At 39.8% G+C, this 23,389-nt stretch overlaps 1 protein-coding gene across 1 annotated transcript in view; it reads left to right on the top strand.

The window, feature by feature from the left end:
- The first annotated feature begins 5,724 nt into the window (after positions 1-5,724).
- The window catches only part of CNTN4 (contactin 4), a 917,793-nt gene continuing 900,128 nt past the window's right edge, over positions 5,725-23,389 (top strand). Inside the window, exon 1 of the mRNA XM_032867432.1 lies at positions 5,725-5,948. The gene's annotated coding sequence lies outside the window, so the exon portion shown is untranslated. The remainder of the gene's footprint in view (positions 5,949-23,389) is intronic.

Raw genomic sequence — 23,389 nt, forward strand, 5'->3', positions numbered from 1 at the left:
ATACCTGTTGTTATTGTTTGGAATTTTTAACAATATTTATAAAGGATTTGTATAAAAACCATTTACTTCCTAAATATTTTTAATAGAACAAAAAAACCTGATAAGTAGAATCTGACTAATTAATTTCAGCCCATGGATTTGTTTCCTCTGCACCTAGCCTTCGGTATAGATATTCACCAGTCTTCCGTTCATCTAGGATTACATTGTTCTGGGGCCAAGACCAGAATTCCAGTTTTCTCAGTTCCTAAAAAGATACACTTTTCAGTTCACTATGCTTCACTTTTGTTTATCCTTAACTTTATCTTAGTTTTTGAAATTATTTTACTTTGTGAACAGCTGTTTGAATTATAATGTTGAAGAACAACAAAAACGCCAAAATCCACTTTGGAAGTCAAAACAAAATGACTGTGGTCTATAATAAACAGATAAATCATATGTGATTGTGATGTATCACTTACTTGAGGAAGCTGGCAGAAGACAGTCTTTGATAGTACAAAATACACCTTTTACCTCAGAATAACATGTTCTGAAAACAATTGAATGTAGAAAGGGATATATAAATTGAATCACGGGGCGCCTGGGTGGCTCAGTGGTTAAAGCCTCTGCCTTCGGCTCAGGTCATGATCCCAGGGTCCTGGGATCGAGCCTCACATCGGACTCTCTGCTCAGCAGGGAGCCTGCCTCCTCCTCCTCTCTCTCTCTGCCTGCCTGTCTGCCTACTTGTGATCTGTCAAATAAATAAAAATCTTTTAAAAAAATAAATAAATTGAATCACGTACCAAACGGACTCATGTGGCTAGCCACTTAAAGGGGATATTTGGTATAGTCATCTTTATTATTCACAGATTCCATATTTGCATATATAAAAATCATTTGCAAATTTGCGTACTTGGTAAGATTTATTTGTAACCCCGAAGTCAATACCTGTGGCACTTATGCAGTCATTTGTGGACATAGAGCAGTGAAAAATTTGAGTTGCCTACTTTCCCCGTTGAAGTCTATTAAGTCCACAGGGACAGGATACAGGTGGTTTTTTTTTACCTGAAGGTGATGCTCTAACTTCCTGTTTCCTATTGTAAACAGCCTCTCTTTTGCAATCCGTTTGCTGCCCCATTTTCCGAATTTGTGTGCTTTTTATTGGTCATCATGCTATTTAAAGTGGCCTGAAATGTAAGGTCTTACATTCCCAAGGGCAAGAAGTCCATGTGCTATGCCTTAGAGTGAAAATACATACTCTGGATACGTTTTGTTTGGGCATGGGGCACCTGGGTGGCTCAGTCATTAAGCAGCTGCCTTCGGCCGGGGTCATGATCCTGGGGTCTTGGTATCAGCCTGGCACTGGGCTTTCTGCTCTGTAGGAAGCCTCTTCTCCCTCCCCGACTCCTCCCGCTTGTGTTCCCTATCTTGCTGTGTCTCTCTCTGTCCAAAAAAAAACCCAAATAAAATCTTTAAAAAGTTTGTTTGTTAGTTTTTTTTGTTTTGTTTTGTTTTGTTTTTTTGGTTCAGGCATGAGTTTGCTCCTGGCCGTCAGGTTAGTATTAATGAATCAACGATATATATTAAATAGAGTGTCTTTAAGCAGAAACACACATAAAATGAGGTTTGGTCTTGACTGGTTTATGAAAATCTTCTCACCAGAGTCTCACAGGAACATATTTCTCCTAAGAGCAATGGTTTTAGTAGTCCCTAATTCAGTGTTTACAGAGAGTTTACAGAACGTAACTACTGCAAACAACAAAAAATCAACTAAATACTTTTGCAGAGTAAGCACTTATTGAACTTTTATTTTTGTATTTTATGTAAAGAATCTAATAAAATCAAGAAAAAGAGTGCAGGGGAGCACAGCTGATTGATTCCTAATTCCACTTCATTATGCTTAAGTTCAGGGGGAGTCTCACAGCCATGTTTATGAAGGAGTCTTGGCTGGGGTGTCAGGCTTCTAGTTTACTTTGACTCTGTCTGTCAGTCTATGTCATAACCTTCATGGCAATTAACTGTGCTTTTGTGTGCTAATTATCATTATCACACTATGTGGCCATTATTATTCTGATGCCCTTAGTTTGAAGCTCAAGCATCAATCAGTCACCTAAAACAATTGCATGGAAGGAAGCTTTGGAACGCTGGTCTTAAAAGTCCTTATCTGAGCTCTGTTTTATTATACTCTGTTTCAACAGCAAGCACAAAGCTCTTTAAGACACAATTCTTTGAAAAAAAAAAAAAAGACAGAATTCTTTGAAAAATAATGCTTTATCCACTTGATTAGAATGAAGTTGAAGGTAGTTTTAAAACTGCATATAGGATAGAAGTGGTGCTTTATACCTGAACATCTATCCAGGCACTCAATACATTAAAATACACGAAAATCACAAAACTAAGGTACATTTTTTTCTCATTGAGGCACCCTTGCCATTGGATGACTTTTTCCAAGTTTTTAGAACAAAGAGGGTGGTGTTTTGTTTTGTTATGTTTTATTTCACAGATTTTACTTATTTATTTGTCAGAGAAAGAGAGGGAGAGAACAAATAAGCAGGGAGGAGAGGCCGGCAGAGGGAGAAGCAGGCTCCCTGTTGAGCAAAGAGCCAGATGCCCATGCCCGACTGGAGAGCCCAGGGCAGACGCTTAAAGACTGAGAAACCCAGGCATCCCAGGGTGGTGTTTTTGAGTTTTTTTTTAATTCCCCAGGAGGCCAGATTTAGGGAGAAAATGGAATCAGATTAGATGTGGTCGGAAGAGACAAATTTCTTTTCCTGTAATGCTCTGCCTTTTTCCTCCTCCTACATTAAAGCTACTCCTCCTCCCGCTCATCCCTACCACCCTCCCATTGCCCCGGATGTGGGGGAAAGGAAGAACAGGAGCAGATGGATGCCCTATCTGGAGTTTTCAGAACTGTTACATGTTGAGTCTAACCTAATGATGTATTCTGCCCATGTTTCCAAAAAGTCAAAAGCATTTTCAGCGTTGATTTCCCTTAAGAATCATCACACTTTTGTTCAGATTGGTTTAATGAGAGTAAGGGGTGACCTTGTGTCCACATAGATAGCCCTGTATTAAAAGACCTGGAAGTAAAACCTCACACATGTGTATAAGTAATTATTTTAGGGCACATAACGGGGAGAGGTTTTGCAGCTCTCTGCTTAGATGCTACCTAGGCTACCTGGGCAGGAGAAATTTTCCATTGCATTATAATGATTAGTTGCAAATTACATGAGCACCAATAATTCATTCTTGCACTGATATAAAGCAGGGAGACCCAGTGCCGCGGTACTGAACTTGTTGCTGGCAGCGTTAATTGATTCATTTGGAACATTTCCCCCCCACACACACAGGATCCCAATGACAGCTTCCCTGAGCAAGACACTGACACACAGCCAGGGTCTCGGATACGCAGGGACACACGTGTGAGGATGTTGTTGTCGAAATAAACCTTTCTTGTCTCCTGGCAGGGGCTGGTTCTCCTAAGAACACTCCAGAGAGCTTTAGTGAGAGGCTTTCTTTCTTGGCAGAGGTGGCGGTTGAGCTTCACGTCTTCCTTGTGGGATTGGAAAAGGGGACTGAATTATTTGTTGTATTTTAAACTAGCCACTGTTCTTCTCAGGGAAAGGTTGGGCATGTGGCTCTTCTTGGAAAATGTTGGTGAGGTGCTGATCAAGCTTAGCATTTGATCTGTGTGGCCCTATTGACGAAAAGAAAAAAAAATGCCTCTCATCATAATGTTTAACTGACATCCCCTCAACATGACCCAAATCTGTCTCTCCTGATACATAATGCCTGTCTTTCCAACTACATGGTAAACTGTGGAGCAGATACTAAGTTTTGGTCATTTTTAGTTTCCTAGCACCTACTAGAATACAATGTCTAGCTTATAATAGAAACAGAAGAAGGGTAAAAGGAAAGAATGAAAATAAAACTATTTAAATTTGAAATTTGAAAACACTGTTAAGGGGCTTTGTCCTAAACGTTAATAAAACTTTGAAAGTTGCTTCAGTTTATAGTCTCTTTGGTAGAATGTGACAGTCTACTTTATTCTTTTCTCTTTGAAATTTTATTTCGAGTTTAAAGCATCACTTTTTCCCTGAACATGTTAAGAGTATTCATGTATACATAGGAATATTTTCTGGAGAATTTCTGGCTAGAACTTTTGTTTTTTCATTATGTATTTTTACTGAAAATCATATATATAATTTTAAGTGACTAGTGGCAGAAAAATAATCTAAAAGATATTACGTTATAATTCATTGTTCTGGCAGGACCACAAAAGCCTTCAGAATGAGTAAAAACAATTCATCTTAACTATTTACCATGGAAAATTCTTGCATTACCCAACATTTCCTTTTTGTGAAACTGCCTGTATCAGAGAAATACACCAAGTGGGCAGGGGGAGGGGGACTTAAAATCTCTCTCCAAGTTTAAGCCATCAAGAAATCTGGGGAACAATAGCAAAAACTCCTTTCTTTAGCATTAATCTCCGCCACAAGGAAAGCCATGGAATTTCAAGTGCTGAAAATTCTGACCACAACAATACATACCACACTTCTGAATTTGCCCACTGCCTGAACAGGAATGAAAAAAACAAAGAACACAAAACTGTGTGAACAAGGCAGCTGCATGTATCTGTAGGAGTTGGTTGCTTATTACAGTAGTTTAAAAATAGTTTTCCAGTTAACATCTTTTCCACATAATGGAGATGTCAGTGTGGGTTTACATGATTGTAGAAATGGTCAGAAGCTGTTTATGTAGCTCTGAACTACTGAACAACGCACAGAAAGACTGGGGTTCAGCAAAGCCCTTGGGGCTTTTTCCCTTGAGAGAAGCCTGGGCTTCTCTTGTGGTTGCTGGAAATGCATGCCAATGAATTCGACCTGGCTGGCTTTCCTCTGCCTGTCAGACTCACTTTGCACAGGGTTCGTGAGGGGCTGGGACATTGTTGCCAATCACTACGGTTACCCTGAGGTTTGGAGTTGGGGATGAAGACAGCCATTTCTGCAAGAAAACAGTAGATTCACACTGTAGAAAGATCATGGTAACGTCATTTTCCAAGCACATGCTTTTGAATAACAAAGATTTCAATGTGCGCCTCTCCCCTCACACACCACAAATTGATCCTTGTACGTATTTCATCGCAATACGTACACACACACATTCCAGCTTGAAAGCACACTGTATGAGAGTTCAGGTCGGAAACGCTGTCTGGCCAGTGTCCTTCGCCTAAGGACAAGTAGGTAAAACCTTCCAAAAGCCCCCTCTTCCGGCTTCTCAAGTTCACTGTTGTCCCTCCACCCACACCCCCCGTACTCGGCAATTCTCAGCCCCAAAGCAGAAGCGTTTGTTTCCCTGGGTAGGGCGCCTTAAAGATTCCTCGAGTTCCCTGTCTACGGAGGCCAGAGGTTTGGGCATCCGCACAGGTCGAGCCTCCTTGTGCCCCTACACTCGGGTTGCAAAGGACGGCGGCATCACTGCTGTATATTCCCCATCGCTAAGAAGCACATCCTGTAAGCCTCTGCGCCGGAACGGGTTGTCGTCGGGTGCTTCGGGATCAGGTGAGGCACCCTACCCGAGTTTTACGCCCAGGGGCTGGGGACCTTCTCTCCAGGGCTGGGCCGGGCAGGGCCCGGCAGGTGCAGCACCCGGGCGCGCGCCTCCTCCCGCCGCGCACTGAGCATGCTCAGCCCGGCTGCGCGCGGGCTCCCGCCCTCCCCGTGTCTCTCCTCGGCTCCACGCGTCTCCGCCTCCTTGAGGCTGAGGAGCCGGCTGCTTGAACTCTGCCGCGCCGGGTTTTTTGAGCCGCCGCGAGCGCTGGGAGGGAGGAGAGCGCGGCACCAGACGGAGCACCGGGTTCAACACCAGGATTGGTCGCAAGTAGGAAGCTTTCGCCACTACAGCGGGACCCTCGGGCTGTGCCGACGCCGTTTCCTAGGAGGCTGTAGCGGGCGCGGCGCTCAGGTGCGGAGGTAAGTGAGGCGCGAGGAGGCAGGATGAGCTCCAGCCCGGCGCGTGCTGCCCGGGGCGCTCCGGCTTTCGGGTTTTGAGGTAAGACGTGGTCCTCGGAGGCTGCGGAGTGCAAAGGGGCTACCTGGGGCACCCACTCCTGCAGGGCTGGACGGGGTCTGTGGGCCATACTGCCTTGAGCCCGGCAGCCCTGCGGGGTTGGCGCAGCTGGAACTGAGCGCCCTGAACCCGCGAGGAGGCAGGGCACCGACGACGCCACCTTCACCCCACGGCGACCCTTCTTTTTAGTCAGAAAATAAGTTTGTTGCGCTGCAAGGCAGCCACAGAACAAGTAGCCTGGAGCGCGTAATGCTTCAGGAATCGTTAAAATCAGCTTCTCCAACTGGTTCAGGCTATTGCCCCCTCTCCGTGCGTGCTGGCAAGTTTCCTTCTGATGTTGATACCCGGGGGCTCTGATTGCCCAGCTGTGCAGCCTACGTTAGAGAAAGGCGAACTTGAGCTGGTGTTTGAAGGGATTTAGGACCTAAGGGAGCCGGAGCCGGTAGCGGTGGTGGAAGGAGCCCTGTTGGAACAGACCCTGATTTTGGTGGTGCCCACTGTGTGCCAGGCTCCTTGCTAAACGCCGGGGGTACAGCGGCGAATCCAGGTCCCCGCTCATGTGCACGTACCTGGTATACCCAGGCTCGGCCCAGGGAACTTGTAGGGGTGGCGTAATAATCTCCGGTAACTTCGAGGGGGGGTTGCAGTTTCTTTTGCATGGCAAAGACAACTGCCTTGTAGCCTCCTCGGACCCAGATATCAACGAGATATGCGCCAGGCGCCCCGCAGACACCAACCCGCACTCTCCTTCTGGGAAGGTGGGCTCAAAACCTACCTGCCTTTTCTCCCTGTGATTCGTTTGTATATTCTATTATTTATGAACGGTGTGGAGGTGAGGGTAGGAGGACGTGAGCTGTTCAATCTTTCTGAACCAGTCAGGGAGTCTGATGCATTAGAATATTTTGCAGCACAGCGGATTTCCAGCAAGGAAGCTGCTTCGCGCAACGCGAAGCTAAGGAGGTTGGTTGCTGGCTGGGGTCTCCAGATTTGTAGCGAAAAGGTTTGCGGGGATAGTGTAGGGCGAATCAGTGTGACTGATCACTTAGGGTGGGTGGTCTTCGTAGAGGTGGGGTCGTGAATCTTGGGGTGCGTTGGAGGTTTGTTTGCAAGGAGGAGCTTCTGGAAGGAAAGCTCCGGGAACTTTTTCTAGTTTTCCTACTGAAATCAACATAGGGGCGGGGACATGTTTGTCTGAATAACTATCTTTCAATGGCTTGGGAGGCATCTGCAGCTTCTTGTGATGGGAGCTGAATATTTCGAAGAATAATTCCACGTAATTGATTTGTTTGGACACTTGCAGTAATAATTTGGAATGAGCTTTTTGTATTTTGAGGTTTATGCCCTTTAGTAAGGAGTGGAGTAGATTTCCAGCAGGCAGGTCCCCGGAGGAGCATTTATATTGGGGCCGATTAGCAAGTTTGTTCTCTCTGTCTCTACCCAAGTGGGTGAAAAGAACATCGTGTCATGGAGACACACACCTGGAGGTGATTTTTGTGGCATTAATGAGAAAATTCACATTTCACCCATAACTTTTTTCTTGCCATCTTCATCTTGGTTTCCTTCAAGACTTAGGTGAATCTCCACAATAGGTGGTGGGAGTGTTAGATTGCTAAGAATCAAAAACAAGTTCCATCATTTTTGCCACGTTATAAAATGCTCTTGATTTTTGTTTGTTTCTTTAAACCAACTTTAGCTGCTCTGGATTGATAAGAAGGGATCACGATGATAAACCTCATTAAGGACCCTGTCAGGTTGGAGGCGAGCATAGAGAAACCGACCTTTTAAAATTAGGGACTATGACCAGTTAAGAGAAAAGACCTATTGTTTAAGGGTGCAGGTCAGAGCCATATGGAAATTTCAGCAGAGGGAGATTTTCTTTTTGGTAGCCTTTATGAAAACAGTTTTCTTTAACTTGGGGGAGTTTGTCTCCTTGAGTCAGCTCAACATCTCTTTAAATAGTCATTACATATTGGTGGGACATTAAATAGAAAGCTTATCGAATAATCTTAGCTTTTTTTTTAATCATCCATTTATTTTACCTGGTTCTCTTTCTTCTTCTTATTCAGAAGTAGGTCTTCTAATTATTTTCCCTCTAAGTACTAAATCTTTTGACTAGGAGTTTTCTTCTGAAAGGTACACAGGACATCTGTTACTTCAATTTATTTCTTAAAAAACATAAAGGTAACCTGAATAATTAAGCTTCTCAGCAGAAAACTCCCCTTTATAGTTCCTGATTATCTGCCCAGTTTAACTTGTTGGGTTCTTCTGTGTTGTATTCAAAGACATAGATAGAATATACATTAGTTTCAGTCTTGGTTTTTATTTAAAGAATTTAATCTTTTGTGAAAACATGTTTTTATATGATTTTAATTGAATTCGTCTATTTCGTATGGTGAGCAGAGAGATGTCTGTATACACAGATGTGGTAAGTTTTGTTATTTTCATTTTTCCATAACACAGTATCTTAAGTCTGGTGAGGGAAAGCAGATTTATTACCTAGACTTATTAGTCCTTATTTTTTTTTTCCTCTTACATGCTATCAGAAGAAAATTTGTCCATACTCACTAAAATTTGTTAATGTTATACATATATACTAATATGTTGATATTACTACTTAGGAAATATATACAGCAAAAGCTAAAGGATAAATAAAGCAAAAAATATGAAGCGGAAGTTCTAATATTTTTATGGATTCCAGTGATTTGCTCTGCATTGCCCTTGGGTGTATACTCCACTTTGGAAATCACTGATGGTTTGTGGAGTTTTTACCTTTCTTTTCTTACCTCTGGCTTTGCCATTCACTGTCTTTGGTATGGTAGCCAGTTGAAAAACTGCTAGAAATCTGTGTCTCCTGTAACAGATGGGTTAAGAGCACTGTTTCCTGGTCATGAGCACATATGTGGACAAAATGACGCAGAAGAGATGAATGTGATATTAGGGATCATCCTGGATCTCCCAAATTAGATATACAGAAGGAAAAAAAAATGAGGTTTTAACTTAAAGATGAAGTTTCCGTGGTTAAAAAGTGAGGAAACCAGGAAGAGTGAGGAAAAGAAAGACATTGTCCATGTTGCAGTATTGTGTGGAGGGTGGAAAGATCAAAAACCTTGCAGCAGATTAACCTGGATGTGACCCTACCACTTCTTACATTCATGATGTTGGACAATATAGTTCCATAACTTTTTTTTTTTTTTTTAAAGATTTTATTTGTTTATTTGACAGACAGAGATCACAAGTAGGCAGAGAGGCAGGCAGAGAGAGAGGAAGGGAAGCAGGCTCCCTGCTGAGCAGAGAGCCCGACGCGGGACTCGATCCCAGGACCCCGAGATCATGACCCGAGCCACTGAGCCATCCAGGCGCCCGAGTTCCATAACTTTTTTGAGTCTCACCTTCCTTAGCTATAAAATTGGGATAACATTAAGTTTCAAGGGATCATTGTAGGAATTAAACGTGAGAGTATAGGTATAGAGCTTACCTCTGTTAGCGTAGGCAGGTTAACAGCTGTAACAAATGAATCCAAAAGTGTACTTCTTCAAACGTGAAATATTCTCATTCATGTTAAGTCCCCAACTGGATGATCCTGGCAGCATTCCTCCAAGACCTCTGTCTTCTTCAGCAGGGTCACCATGCTCATCTTTATGCATCAAAGCACTGGAAGGAAAAAGACTTGGAGAACATTCATTGCTTAGACTTGCAAACCATACATATAACTTTTGCTTTCATTCCATTGGCCAGAACTCACCTGTATGTAAATGAATCTTATTATAAGGGAGGCTGGGGAATGTAGTATAGCTGTGTTTCAAGGAAGGAGAAGAACAGTTGGGGGAACAGCTAGCATTTCTGACACTCTGTTACTCTGTGTGATATTTCCTCCATTTTCAGTAAATATTACTTACCTTTCCTTCCCCCAACTACCTGGTTTTCCTGGCAGAAAAAAACCAGGACAATTATAAGGAAATACTTTTTTTTTTTTTTAAAGATTTTATTTATTTATTTGACAGAGAGAGATCACAAGTAGATGGAGAGGCAGGCAGAGAGAGAGAGGGGGAAGCAGGCTCCCTGCTGAGCAGAGAGCCCGAGGAAATACTTTTCTAAGCGCTTTGCCCTCCTCGGTAAGTATTGTCTATGTTGTATAAATGAGGAAAACTTGGCTTAGAGAAATTAAGTCATTTGCTCAACATAGCCAGTAAGTGGCAGAGCTGGGATTTGAACCAGTTCTCTGGCTCTAGAGTTGATTTTCTTAACAGCTTCATTATACTACTTATTTATTCTTGCCTTAATACTTTTGTTATGTTGCCATTGGACCACTTGTTCTTTTTGTCTATATAAAAAAGTTGGAGGAGAATTAAAAAATCCCAAAGAATAAAAAAGATTGTATCTAATCTAAAATGTAATGGAGTATAATTAGATATGACACAGGTTTATCTTGAATACTTACTTGAATCAGGTATTTAAAGTAAGACTCTCCACCACAATGCTTTTTTACTTCTGAGAAACAAATTATCAGAGTCTATGCCCTGAATTATAGCCTTTCTCTTAGGCTTTCATTGTGGGAATTCTTGGCTGCCATTTTTATGCTGCAGTATGTAAAGATAAATTCCTGCTCACTTCTTAGCCTAAGCAAATATTCTTTCTGGCAAATTCATAGCTAAAATATTCTCCTCTGATCTTCCTTTTGATCCAAAGCATTGTTTTTCATCAACATTCCCAGCTCCCAAGAAAGAAAGCTCTTCTCTTGTTCTTTCAGCTTTGCAAAACTTTTTGAGCATTTACTGCACGACTAAAGGTACCTCTCCCAATAATCCTAACATCCCGGAAAAGAAAAATGATCCCTTTTGGTCTTATCCTGTTATCTTGTCCCACTTATATTAGAGATCTGCCTCATCTCACCTTTCCTGTGTATTTGTCCTTGGTAAAAATACCTCTCACAGTTTTGGTTCCAAACAGTTATAGTAGAGATGTGAGGTGGTTAATAGGGAGAGTATACTTTCTGCCAACACAATTCGTTTTCCAGTATTTTAAGTCATTTTTGTCTTCTTGTTCAGTATGTATTTGTGGCATCTTCCCAATTAATTAATGACACATGTTCTCACCATGGAGGTGAGCAGATATACTTGCATGCTTATCAGTCACCTCTTTCTCAAAAGACCCTGTTCATTTCCTAACTTTCCCTGAACCTTTTAAGAAATACCCTTTATTTTTTTTTCCTAAATTTACCTTGCTTCCAAATTTCCTCACACCCACACCATTTATATGTTTGTAAGTCCCTTTTTATAATTTAATGGGGGTAATAGGACAGAGAGGTTTCAACTTACTTACTATCGTATTTTCAGACTCCGAGTGAACAGAGTCCCACAGGACCTCATGAAAAGCTAACTCTAGCTGCTGTAACAGGTAAACTCTAAATTTTCAGTGACATAAAATGCTTCCTACTCTTGCTCGTGCGGGGTAGTTCAATACTCACAACATAGTTCTGATTGAGTGGCTTCCCATGGGGTCATTTGAGAAATCAGGTTCCTTATCTTCTGGCTTCATCCTCTGCTAAGACCCTGGGGTCCTCCTTCTTCAGACAAGGTATATGGGGTGTGAGGAGGGAAATGACCTGACAAGTTTCACAAGTGGTTTTTATAGGCCTGCACTGAGAGTGGTTATCATGTCTTCTGCCCACATTCCATTAGACAGAACTCTCTTACATGGCTGTTCCTCTCTGTAAGGTAAGCTAAGAAAAGGAGTCACACTGAGTGCCCAGAAAACAGGTATGGTGAATAACTGGCAGATTTTTCAGTAAGTGGTCACTTACAGATTTCTATTACAGGAATGTGAGATTGCCAGCCAGTTCTCTATTTTCCTCTCTCTGGGTGTAGAGAAAGGAGTGTGTCTGTGTCTCTGTGGCGTGTGTGTTTGTGTGTGTGTATAGGTTATTGCCTGGTAAATGCCTATTCCCTTTCTTCCTTTTAATGTTGGCCTTTGTTACTATCCCATTCTAGCATTTGTTTTAGGACTTTATTTATTAATTTCTTTGGGGTGTGGGAGGAGCAGAGCGGGAGGGAGAGAAAGAAAGATTCTCCAGCAGACTCTGTGCTGAGTGCAGATCCTGAAGTGGGGTTTGATCTCAAGATCCCCTGAGATCATGATCTGAGCCTAAACCACGAGTTGGATGCTTAATCAAGTGAGCCACCAAGGCACCCCTTAAGACCTTATTTATTTGTTTGTTTATTTATATTTATATTTATATATTTTAAAAAATATTTTATTTATTTATTTGACATAGAGAGAGATCATAAGCAGGCAGAGAGGCAGGCAGAGAGAGGGGGGAAGCAGGCTCCCCGCTGAGCAGAGAGCCTGATGCGGAGCTTGATCCCAGGACCCTGAGATCATGACCTGAGCTGAAGGCCGAGGCTTAACCCACTGAGCCACCCAGGTGCCCCATGACCTTATTTTTTAAAAAATTTAAATTCAAGGGTGCCTGGGTGGCTCAGTGGGTTAAGCCGCTGCCTTCGGCTCAGGTCATGATCTCAGGGTCCTGGGATCGAGTCCCACATCGGGCTCTCTGCTTGGCAGGGAGCCTGCTTCCCCCTTCTCTCTCTCTGCCTGCCTCTCTGCCTACTTGTGATCTCTGTCAAATAAATAAATAAAATCTTTAAAAAAAAATTTAAATTCAATACATATAATACATCATTAGTTTTGGATCTTATTTTTTAAGAGCAGATTTAGAACAAAATTTAGAGGGTAGTCCAGAGATACTCTATATACTTCTGCTCCCAGACATTATCAACATCACTCATCAGAGTGATACATATTTTACCCGGGATGAACCTACACTGACATCATAATCACCCTAAGTTCATAGTTTACCTTAAGATTCACCGTTGGTGTTACACTTCTGTGGGTTTGGACAAATACATGTGTGATGACATATATCCGTCACCATAGTATCATACAGAGTATTTTCACTGCCCTAACCCTTCTCTATATTCTGCCTATTCATATCTCCCTCTCTTTCATTTCCTTTTAGTGCTCAAGAGTATTCCGTCGCCTGGTTCCATCCCATTTTTAGTGTGTATGGTCTGGGTGAAACTCTTACTTCTTAGAGTTAGGATTGAAACATGCTCTGCTCCCTAAGAAAGAGTATTGGCTCTCCCTATCCACAGTAATTGTTTCCAGAAAGGGCATGTGGCACAGTGAGAACGACTGCAAAGAAGTGAGATCTTTTGCTGCTTCTAATAAGTCAGTTTCCCAGTCAAGAATCACTTGGCATCCCCCTGCCAAGGCACATATAGTCATCACTAAATCATAAAGTGAAAGCTGTCATTTCTTCAAAGCCCATCTCTGTAGAACTACGGAGGGAAGTGGAAGTTAAAACCATATCCTCATGCTTAATTTCCTTTTATAAGAATACTTTCGGTCCGTCCTAGATGGTGTTTTCCTTTCCATTTACACTTCCCTGTTGTTATCCCCTTTCCAGGTTTGCAGTCTAGGTGCCCACCCCGGAACCTGACAAGTGATTTTTTTGCATGCCTTTTGTTTTCATTGCCTTTGTGTCTGTTCTACCTTTGTCATCTTTCTCCACCATGTTTATTACAGTTTGCATAATGCTCAACTCAATTGCCACTCTATTAACCCTCTTTCAATATTACTAAGGAATGATTGCCTTTTCTGTATGGACTCTTGTTTATTTATTTATTTATTTTTTCCATGCCACTGATATAACACTTATTATGAAGGTGATCAGCCCTCCTAGTTTTCCCAAGACTGAGGGATTCCTAGGGTGTTGAACATTCAGTGTTAAAACCAGTAAAGTATTGGGCAAATTGGGACATTCATTGCCCTACCCAGTACATTGTAATGTTACTCAGTACCATGAGGGTTCCTTGAGAGAGTGGATAAGGGCTTGAAATTTGGAGTCATAGATTTCTCACCAGTCCTAAACCCATTTTGCACTATCTGTGTAATTATGTCATAGCAAGTTACCTACCTTTTCTAGGTTTCAGTTTTATTAGCTGCGTAATGGGAAGATACATCTTTCGTAGGGTTGTTCAGATAATTAAAAGACATAGTAAGCTAAATGACTTAGTTTATTGATGGACAAATCTTAAATAACTTGGATAGTCCTTAAAGGCACAGGAGTTTTATGAAGATTATGTGGAATACTGCTTGTAAAGTACTTAGTTTAGTGCCTAAATCTTAGTAAGCTTCCAATAAGCAGATTTTAATTGATTAGTCATATTCATTTTGGATATCTCTTGGTAAAACATGGTAGACACCAAAGATACAATTAAGCTCAGAAAATACATCTTCATGGAACGTTAATGATATTGCCAGGAGTTTGAGGAACAGACAAGTCCCTGAGAGTAATTAGGAAATACTTCAGAAAGATTTTTTTTTAAGATTTTTGTGTTTAAAACTTAAAAAAGCAGGAATTGACTGTAAGATTAGTTCCTTTTTAGACAAGGTTTTATTCATTTATTCTTTTTCTGGCTTATATGAAGCCAGTCAGCTGTTTTCATAGTTTGGAAAGAGAAAATATTTTCCATATTTGGACAAGGTCAATTTCAGGCCATAACATTTAAAATATGCATTTATCACTATTAATTAAATAAAAGTGGTACACTTCTGGGAAGGGAGTATGGTTCATGAGAAAATGAGGGTTAGGAGAGCAGAAGCACTGCTGATTCCATAATGACCTGGAGATTTTTTTAAAAAAATGCATACAGAAGTCTCTTTTGTTTATACCATGGTAAAATATACTCTCCACCTTTGAGTTGAACTTTTGTGTGTAAATATTTGTGCCTTGCACAGTTGTCCTAATAGGAACCTTGATAATTCATGTTTCCTGTGCTTTTTAGGTTTGTTATGGAAATTTCCAGTGAGGACAGGTGATATAAGTGTGCTTATGCTGAAATAGGTCCAGTTTGTAGGAGAAGAAAAGTGAAAAAAATGACATGACTCAAATCCTCAAATGTGTTTAATGAGGCTTGATTCTAGGCACACTGCCATCATTTTCAGTTGTACAAATTTGTATTATCTGTATTATGATTGCTCTTCAATTATGAAATATAAATATGAATATTTTTTGCCTTTAGTGACTCATTTGATTAGCTGTTAGCTAGCTATTGATTCTAGACTTCTCACAGATGAGCGAATTAATTACAAATCCAAGGACTACTTTTACTGCATTTAATTAGGTGAATGACATCCTTAAAAAGAAAATGTTTACCTAGGTCACATTTCTTTTTTTAATTTTTTTTCAAGATTTATTTATTTATTTGAGAGAGATTGAGAGAGAGAGTGGAGAGATGGGGTAGAGAGAGAGGGAGAGAGAATCTTAAGGAGACTCTCTGCTGAGCATGGAGGCCAAAGTGGGGCTCTGTCTCATGTCCCTAAGAGCATGACCTGAACTGAAATCAAGAGCTGGCCACTTAACTGACTGAGACACCCAGGGCCCAGGTCACATTTAGAATTCCTAGTAAAGGGGCGCCTGGGTGGCTCAGTGGGTTAAGCCGCTGCCTTCGGCTCAGGTCATGATCTCAGGGTCCTGGGATCGAGTCCCGCATCGGGCTCTCTGCTCGGCAGGGAGCCTGCTTCCCTCTCTCTCTCTCTCTCTGCCTGCCTCTCTGTCTACTTGTGATCTCTCTCTGTCAAATCAATAAAAAAAAAAAAAAAAAAAAGAATTCCTAGTAAAAATTAGAATACAAACATGGTTATATATAGAATTCTTGGAACTAAGTAGTTATAAATAGAAGTTTGTCTTTAATGGTAGTTTTTTTTTTTTTTCTTTTTAAATGGGAATCTCTCTAAAAATATTCCTTTACCTTTTAAATGGGTAAGATTTACTTCTTGATGACACAGGATCACCATGATGAACATAGAATAGTAGTTTAGACTAGAACATGGGCCTTTGATGCAGATGGACCTAGATTTGTTCTGTCACTTACCAGCTGTGTGATCTTGAACATGTTCTTAACCCTTCCTAAGGCAGTTTTAAAAATCTGTGAGAAGTTGAATATGCCTATCTTACAGAGATGTTGTGAACATTAACTGATAATTGTTTAAGACTAGTACAGTGTTCATGGCACATTCTAAGTAATAAGCAAATTAGCTTTATACTATGATCTTTGCAATTTATACAGAACATAGTACACATGGATGATTTATATATTTGTTGAACCACTTCATGATACATATATATATATCTATTTCATGATATATATATATATATATATACACACACACACACACACACACACACACACACACTGTGTAGCAGGATCCCAACAAGTGCAGCTGAGATGTGGGTACCTCTGTCTGCTTTCTGATGCCTTTTGATGGTCATAATTGATTCCTTGGTTTAGTGAACTAGCTATTTCTATTTGCTGTTTCTTACTGTTTGTGAACTAGAATAATGAAATATACAAGCCATTCCAAGTATATTTAATAGTTTGAGTAGATTCTGAAAGAGGCTCTGAAGGGCCTTTTCTTTTTTTCTCCTTACCTGCAGCCCCCCCCCCCCCCCCCCGCCCCTCTCCACCCCAACAGACGCTTTTGGTGACAGAATAGTATGGGTGTTTCACATTTTCTCTGTTCTCAGTTTCACCTTTTCCTACATCCTGACTGAGGATCTGAAAGGTAAAGTGTTACTGCAGTACAGTAGAAATAGAAAATTACCTGCCTTGATAACATTGTCGTATGTGTTGGTGATATGCTTTGCAGCAGAATCACCTTTGTGAAGATTCCTGTGATATAGGTGTGGAATGTTGACCGTTTTACCTGCAGTACAAGAAACTTAGTTCAAAAGTCTGCACTGGGGTGACTGGGTGACTCAGTGGGTTAAGCCTCTGCCTTTGGCTCAGGTCATGGTCTCAGGGTCCTGGGACTGGTTCCACATCAGGCTCTCTGCTCAGCGGGGAGCCTACTGCCCCTTCTCTCTCTGCCTGCCTCTCTGCCTACTTGAGATCTCCCTCTGTCAAAATAAATAAATAAAATCTTAAAAAAAAATTCTGTACTATGAGCACATTGTCTTTACTGAATGAAGTCATTCTCTTTTATTTACTTTAGCACATTTCTAGGTTTCATTTACCAGTTAGTAGTTTCTTGCTTAAAATTCCTAGTGTTTCCCCTCCATTTTCTTTTTTGAACCTGATTGTCAGAATTCAAGACACTGCAACAATTCTAGATATTATTGAGGTAGTGGTAACCTCTGTATATGCACTATGTAACATGGAGGTATCATGAATTCACAGTTCCAATAACTCTATTCACTTTATTAATAGCAATTTACCAGCATATTGTAGTGTAGAGTCCGAGCTATAACTGAAATAAGCACTGTTCTTAAAATGTTACTGTTATTTAGAATAGCAGTTTTCTGTTCTTCTGAATTAATAAACTTTTACAAATTTTAGTGGTTTTCTTACAATGTAGCTCCTTAAATGAGTATTTTAAGATTAACTCTTCCTTTTTTTTTTTTTTTTTTTTTTTTTAAGATTTTGTTTTTAAGGGATTCCTATGCCCACTGTGAGGCTAGGACTCACAGTCCTGAGATCAAGAGTTGCAAATGCTCTACCAACTGAGCCAGGCAGGTGCCCTATGAAGGCTAACTCTTAAGAAAAGGAACATAATATAATGCACATCCCAAAATGGTGAATTCTGTGTTTTAGGTTAATATTCAGTCTCTGCAGGTGGAATACACTATTTTATATGATGTAAAAGAGAGGCTACAGGCATACTTGGTGATTCGGTATGATCTGATGACTGAAATATTAGTGTGAGTTATATAACCTCTTCCAGCTTTATTTTCCCACCTGTATAATGGGGATATTATTGTAGGGTTGTGAAGACTAAAATGAATTAATCATATATACACATAGCCTAGTGCCAGGCACATAATTAGACCATTCCTCAAATTGCAAAGTTTAATATTATGATTGTATTCTTCCAAAACACTCAATAAAGTGATTTATGTTTGTTCCTGTGTCTTTATCCATGGATAGATATTATGATCTCTCTTGACTCTTTAGAAACAGAGGAAGGCAACATTCCCATAGTGTGTTGTTTTATCTTTGACTATTACAGGGAGCCAGTGTATCAGAACTGAAATGTGATTAGCACTATTTGAAATTTCATTTTGGAGAAATGGTTTTGGCTATGGTTAAGAGTCTTGTTTATTAAAAAGAATGAATTATCCAATAGGCTCTTTCTCATCTGTATTCTTTTTACTTCAGCTATAGTCTATCTTGCCATGTTGCAAAAGGAAATGCTGACATGTGATAGAGTAGAAATATAAAAATGTTTCAAGTTGCTCTCCATCAAATGTGATTGAAATTTTTCAAAAGATTTACACATTTTTTTTTGTTTGTTTATAATAGTGACGTTACTCAGAAATGAATTTCTGTTTCGTTTTGTTTTGTTTTGTTTTGTTTTCTGGAGAAGAGCAGCTTTTTTATGCGTCTTTATATTTCAAAACTTAGCAAATGTAACATAGTGACTGGTGTATTATTAATATGCCTACAATGAAGGAGTTTTACTTATTTGAAGAGAAACAAGTTACTCTTATTTTACTTCCTAATTCTATAACCTTTAAAGAATGAAACATTGTCAGTAACTGTTTTGAATGTTTCTCTACTTCCTCCTTGTATATATGTTTAGTGTGGTTTATGGAATTCAAATAATACTTTTATATTGTTTTAATTATTTGACATTATTTAGATTCCTTAATTATTTTCATGTTTCTATTTTTTTTTTTAACACATACAAATAAGAACTTACTGGTTTCCATTGTCATTTACATTTTCTCCCTGCTATCTACTAAACTAATTCACATCAGAATCTTAATTCCTTGACATGTTTCCATCCATTACTTCTATCCCATAGAATCTAAGTTTTGGCTTTGTTATGGAAATTAGCCTGACTGCAGGCTTCTAATCGTTAATGCCCTAGTATTTTCTGTCATTTGGTTATTCCCAAAATGCACTGTATACTACAGTTGTTAAGTGATTCTTCAGAGCACCAGACCAAGTATTTGTGAAAGTCCTAAAGGATACACTTTGAATGGAAAGGATGGTAGAAATCCTGCCATTTCTGCCTTAGGCTTTCAGATGTTAGAAAGAACTATAGAGCGGCACCTGGGTGGCTCAGTGGGTAAAAGCCTCTGCCTTCGGCTCAGGTCATGATCCCAAAGTCCTGGGATTGAGCACTGCATCGGGCTCTCTGCTCAGCAGGGATCCTGCTTCCCCTTCTCTCTCTGCCTGCCTCTCTGCCTACTTGCAATCTCTGTCAAAATAAATAAATAAAATCTTAAAAAAAAAAAAAAGAACTATAGAAACACTTTTACATTGGTGGATTACATCATCCCAATTACTAGAATTACCTAAGTTAAGGGAGTGTAGGGGCGGTTTCCCTTGTATCTAAAAATGATATAATGAATTGTCCATCAATTATTTGAGTTTTCTATTGATCCTCGATGTTATGTACTCTATTTCTTATTGCATAAGAACATCCATTTTAGCAAGGCCTATGTATACAGTCTGAGTATAGTCTATAGTTCAGAACAGAACATCATTCATAGAGAAAGTTTGCTCAAGACCTTGATAACCATTGTACTCCATAGACTGACATTTCCTGGGAACTAGTGAGAAATGCAGTACTGTATCAGGATCTTCATTTTAGCAGGTGTATTCACATTAAAGATTGATAGGCATTGATTTACATCGTATTCTTAACTAACTAAACTAACTGGTTACCTACTGTTAGGCTTAAGTGTGAAGTATATACTCAACATACTTAATTATATATTAAGGACCCAATACTACAGGAATAAAGATAGATGCAGTGAAGTTTGGCCAAAGAATGGTCAGAATCTAGTAGGGTAGAAAGCATACGCACGCGCGTGTGCACACACACACACACACACACACACTCTCAGAAATTCAGGTAGAATAGGTCAACATGAATGGAATAGACAATGAAATCATTGTAGGGAACCGTTTTCATTTCTTAAGACTATGTTCTCATCATGTTCTTTTTGAAGGCCTTGGTGGTGGAATATCTCAAGCCATTCTTGCTTATGCTGGGATTAGGAACTCAAGTACAGTATCTACCGTTTTACCCATTAGTGTAATTGATGAACCTTTAGTGAATTTCTACATATCTAGTTTAAAGGATAAACTTTGTGTGCATGAGTGTGTGTGTGTGCGTGTGTGGAAAGACATGTTAAATATGCTTTCAAGAAGCTTTTTGTTTAGTATGAAAATTCAAAGTATGACATGATAGGAGATCTTACGGTGTCAGTTGCATAGAGATTACAGGGAAGACTGGATAATTATATAAAGTGGGAAGATGGACTGTATTTGCATGTTGTGTTTGGAAAGAGCACTTAAGAAAGATAATATAGGGTGCACAGTGTTATGGCTCATGAGAGAAAAGAGTATCTAAAGAGAATGGCAAAGAGCTGGGTAATGGAGGACCTTAGGGATGTGGGAGTGTAGCAGCAGAGTCTTTGCCTTACACAATTTCATAGGCTAGAATGAGAACGATGCCCCAAGAACTGGGCAGACAACAGATGCATTAGTTGTGACTGTGATTTGTGCATCATAGAATTGTGCAGATTAGCATCTATAGCATGCGAGACAACTTGGGGAATAAGAGAAAATTGGACCATATCCTTTAGACCATAGAAAGCCATTATATGGTTTTAAAGGGCCAGGATGACATCAGATTGTTAAATTTGGAAGATCCATCTGAATTTAATGTGAGATCTGAATGATGTGTTTGGGGTGGGATGTAGAGTGGTATCCACAGCTTGTCTAGGCTTTTAGATGTATCCCTGCATGATTATGCAGGGATATGATTAGTTCTTATTTCCTGTTCTGGCTCATGGTAATTATGGAGGATAACAGTAAACTGGGTACAAAAGTGCATTTTCATTTTATTTATATGAAATATTTATACTTGTTTAATGTATTCATATTTAAATTCAGTATGCATAGAAATTAATAAGTGATTTGGGGCTTAAATTAGAAAACTGAGAAAATGAGCTAACAACAAAGGTTCTTATGCATATGATGAAAAAAATGCATCTCACAGGTAATTAAGTGATTTTATATTGCAGTATGAAAATAATTGTCTCATGGCTGTAGGTTACCAAATGGACAATTTCAATTAAGTATAAGACTTTTTTTTTTTTAATTTAAATACTTTTTTATTTGGAATGTCAGAGGTTTACATAGCAAGATGTTCAGGGCCCATTTGCTTATCCACCATATTTTCTGGCTTCATTTCATATCTCTTTTCTGTGACCGAGGTATAGTCTTTTGCTAATAGCATTTGCTGTCCTATGATATTGTTGAAGGGAAATTAATGCTGTTTGACAACATTTCAACTAATAACCATTGATAGTGTAGTGGACATTTTTTCCTTTTAATTCACAGGAACAAGTTTACCTTCTCAACAACAGAATTACTTCTGCTGTTCATAGTCTTATTGGTCAATAAATCCTAAGCCCACTGCCCATACACACTAGGAAGTGGATGAGGAAGTTTTTCTGGTGACTTTCTCAGCCATGCCCTTTCTCTGCCTCAGTATACCAGATGTGCAGGCATGTGACCTGCACTTCTGGATGTTCGGATTATCAGACTCTATCTCCTTATGTGGAATCTTAAGCTAAGTAATTCAGGATGAAGAAATAAGAAGGTCCATTCATTCATTTAATTTTTGATTGATTGATTTATAGTTATTGTCCTGGCTAAACTGCCCAGTGGTATCTGCTACTGGGGATTTTTTGGAGCTGCTTGGTTCCCTATTTCTCTCTTCTGTCCCATGATCTGCCCAGATCCTTTTTAGAGAGTCCCTTTTTTCTTAGGTTTTCAGCATTGTTTATTCTTGCTTGCTACCAAAGAAATGTAAAGTTCTCCCAGTAGGTTCTCCCAGCATATGCTTGGAGATGTTTCTTACCTGTCACCTACTTGCCTTATGATGTTACCCCTTAATCTTTCTGTTGGGACCTTGTGCAGCACAGACGCATAGGTTACCTTTTGAAGGTGTATTACTTATTAGTTTGACATCTCTCCAGGAATTGGAAAAGTCATCCCCTTGAATAGGCTATGGCATTTTTCATTTTATGGTAAGTACTCTCATTCTAGGGTTATGCAGAATAGGGAAAGATGGCTGGAAATTTGGCATCTCTCTGCCTTCCTCTTTTCAGGTTTGGGTAAATGACATCATTTAAAAGGAATTCTAATGTCTCATGCAACCACAGCCACACCTTGCTTCTTCATTAAGCTGTATCTTCCCTGAATAATTCACATAAGCTGCTACCTCTGTTATTTCATAACAACACTTAGGTGAAAGTTCCCATCTTGGTCTAGCTGGTACTTAGTGTCTTTTCTACAAATGTGTTTCTGGAGTCTTTTTTTTTTTTTTTTTTTTTTTTAAATCAGAGTAGGGACCTAAAGCTTAGGTTTTTGGGCATAGCTGAAAACTTGTTAATGCTGGATCTAGATTTGTTGGTATTTGTACTGTTGGACTTCATCTCCATCCAGGATGCCTTAGAGCATGAATGTGTCTGAGTTTAACTCAGGTCTGGCGTTGTTAATTGGGTTGTATCCCAGGCCAGTGATCTTTTAATACTCTTTCATATATAGTCATTGACCACTAAACTCTTAGTGACTTTCTGTTAGAAGCAAGGCATTGCAGGAGACCTACTGTTTGAAATAGCATTCCCTGTCATTAACTTGGAGGTAGAAGGGGGGGACATTTTTATAGGCTGAGTATAAATTCTCTGGGGTAGATAATACAAAATATGATCCTGAGAAGAACCTTGGCACTTTGGAAGAACATATAGATTTGCAGCCCCACTCTATTGAATCGGAGTCTTTGGGGGATGAGGTTTAGGAAACTATATTTTGAATACACTCCCCGTGTGATTCTGATGTTCAGCCAGGTTTGGGAACTAGAGCATGTTCTGCAGAACACTAATTCTTCAAGATATAAATAGATTCCCTTTAAACATGTTTCTGAGGAGAATGAGCTTAGGAAATTTTAAATAGGGTTTTTTTATGTTAGTACATTTCAAAATCTTTATATGCTTTGTGAAATACATGTTTCTAAAATTTATTTGAGTAGTGTTGTAGAGTGTTTGGCCTCTATTAACAGAGTACCATAGACTGAGTGCCTTATAAATGACAGAAGTTTATTCCTTACACATTTGAAGACTGGGAAATTCAGGACCAAATTGTTGGCATATTCAGTGTATGGTGAGATTCTACTTCCTGGTTCAAGAACAACCATCACTGTAAATCTCTGGGGTCTTTTTTATAAAGGCACTAATCCCATTCATGAGCGCTCTAACTTC

The sequence above is a fragment of the Lontra canadensis genome, unplaced genomic scaffold (genome assembly GCF_010015895.1).
Source record: "Lontra canadensis isolate GAN:19392208 unplaced genomic scaffold, GSC_riverotter_1.0 scaffold34, whole genome shotgun sequence".
NCBI lineage: Eukaryota > Metazoa > Chordata > Mammalia > Carnivora > Mustelidae > Lontra > Lontra canadensis.